This window comes from Phyllostomus hastatus, unplaced genomic scaffold (assembly GCF_019186645.2).
Source record: "Phyllostomus hastatus isolate PE091 unplaced genomic scaffold, TTU_PhHast_1.1 phas_contig_40, whole genome shotgun sequence".
Classification (NCBI taxonomy): Eukaryota; Metazoa; Chordata; class Mammalia; order Chiroptera; family Phyllostomidae; genus Phyllostomus; species Phyllostomus hastatus.
Window position 1 is genome coordinate 40,691,500 of NW_025333872.1, and position 2,820 is coordinate 40,694,319.

Genomic DNA, 2,820 nt, shown 5'->3' on the forward strand with positions numbered 1-2,820 from the left:
TTACAGTTTTCTGTGCTAAAAATTTGCAATAAATGAAGAAAGTAGAAGACATAATCTAGATTCTCATTGAAAATAGAGTATAGGTGGGAGAGGTGAGACATAAGTAAATTTAAAATAGTCCATCATGACTTTCTAACATTTGTTGAAGACTATTAGGTAGGGAAAAATGATGCTGGGGTAAAACCTGGGGATATAAAAAACATGTCCATCTTGGCCTCTGCACAGAAAACCAACAATTTGATTTGGCAGACTGCTAAATTAAATCTTTGCCAAAGCAGAAAGTCCCATGAATGGGAAAAGGAAAGACAACTGAGGGCTAGGATGTTTTGACAAGTTTTATGGAGGAAAACTTGAACTTGAGGTACAGGTATACTATGGCTAACTAAACAAAGGAGGGAGAGGTGATGGCTCAGGTGGGGACAAAGACTGGAGCCAGCATGATTATGGGTCATCGCAGATGAGGCTGGAGAAGGGGTTTATGCAATTGGGTCCACATTGTGTTGATTCTGAGGACTGAGGAATTTGGACTCAGCCCTCTGGAGGAGAGCAGCAGGATTAGAGTGATTTTAGGAAGACCGATAAGAGGGAGGACTGTCAGGTAGATCTGTGATATGGAGTAGAGGCCAGAGGAACTAAGACAGTCTGGGATCCCCTTTGGAGGAAATGCAATATGAATATACCTTCCTGAATTGGATCACAGACTTCAGAAGAGGAAGGACAATGTCTTGTTTTTCATTTGTTTGTTTGCTTGCTTTTCTGTTAACATTCAGTCCAGAATGTATACTGCAATGTAATAATCCCTTGTAGGGCCAATAACTTATGAGCTATCTGAAGAGAGGTGCTGCTGACCTTGGCCTTCTAGAATGAGAGTGCCTCATGAATAAAACAAGTTGGAAACCTAAGGAGATTCAAGCAGAGGTCATTCTACAGTGAGATGATAAATTCTGTGGCTATCAGGGACTAGTCATAAGCAATCAGTATCAAATTACCTAGTAATAACAACTGGAGGTGAACAAAATTTGCAGTCTAAGCACACTGCAAATGCAAATTACTAGCTTCCTGAAGATATGATCAAATAAAACTTAGGTTTTAATTAAATTGTGACCAAGTTAATTGAAAGTAACTGTATTGTGTGACAATTGCAACTAGCATGGTATTTATTTTGCTGTAGCATCCTGTTTTCTTTATCTCCTTTCCTTCTTCTGAAAATGCAGAAGTCCTTTTAGTCTCTTAGTTATAGTCATAGGCCAAAAAAATAAGTTAGCAGAATATATTAAACATTCATTTAATTAATCATGGAAACCTGAATTTCCCTTTTTTTCCTATAACTATATTTTAAGTTCTCAAGATAAATTTTACCATGGCACATCTATTTTTTATGACTTTTTTTAAAATGTGGCAATAACAGCAACTAATAACGCTAACCATAATAATAATAGCTGTCATTTCTCTCCATGGTCTCAGTATCATTTTGTGCTGAGTGTTCACAACTGAGTCATAATTGTCTATGGTAAAGATAATTCCCAGGTTTTATTTATCTTGTTCAGAAAATAAAGAAACCTTTTAATTCAATTGGTTTCTTGGTTCATATTTCTCTCAGTGTGATTAATCAATGGGAACTAGGGGCCCAATTCACATTATTACTTAAGTTGATAGACATGTTAGTGCGGTTATGATGGTTTAGAAGGGGATAAGATGGGGTCACTGACTTAAAGATATTTCTTCATGTTTTTGCCCCTTAACTTTTTTTTCCCCAGAAGTCTCTTTCTGGTAACTGATTCTCCTGGTTATGGAAGTCTACAGGGAGCAGAAATGTAGGTAGCAATTTCTCTTCAGTAGACAGTTTCCATTTATTTTGTTATTTCTCATCAACAACTGATGTATACCCAAAGGTGATCTAAGTGAAGGTAAATGATCAGCAATTTGTTTCACATCATATCTAATACTTTCCCAAAAGCATTTGTGACCAGTATCTAATAGAATTTAATAAAAATCTACAGCTGGAAGAATATTGGGGGCTATCTTCTTCACCCTCAGGTTCTTCTCCCTTGTCTTGTATTAGACACGATGGTACTACTTCTCCCTCTTCTTCTTCTTCTTTTTTTTTTATGATACCCACATAGCACAATCCTGCTACAGCCCTAGGAAATCCATTTCAACATTAATATCTCTCATGGCCAAGAGACAAGTAATTTGGTTCATATATAATCTGGTTCCTCCTCCTCAGTGTCAAAAGCCCTTAATGACCCAGTGTCTTCCCTCAGCATCGAGAGTATTCTGTCAAATGCCATGATGGATTATGTGCTTGGTGACCTTCTCTGACTTTCTGCAAGGCAGGAAAAGCAGGATGAAAAGGTAGAGAAGAGGCAGGGAAATACCTCTATTTGCCATGCCTGCCATCTCAGCAGCAGGAGGGAGGTTTGTGGAGGAAAAGCTGAGTGTGATTCTCCCCTCTCTCCCCCTTATCCCTCACCAGCGCCCTCCCCTCCAGAGAAGCATTCACCAACCCTGGACATGGGAGAAATGCTGGTAGTGGTGGATTATATTCTCCACTTTGAAAACTTAACAGAAAGAGTAATTATTTAGGGAAAGAAGAAAAATCTCTTCTGTGCTAAGGGTTGTCATTTTCAGGATTCCTGCAGTTTAATAAAAGGCAAAACTGACCTCATTTCCATACATCTTCTATGGTACTTCCTTTGACATAGATATGATACAAATTAAAGTACCTTTAGTGTTAAATATTTGTGGGCATTTTTTCTGAGTTTGAGTTTTTCTCCACAAAACAGTTAAGGAAAATAAAGAGCTCACGACACTTAAAGG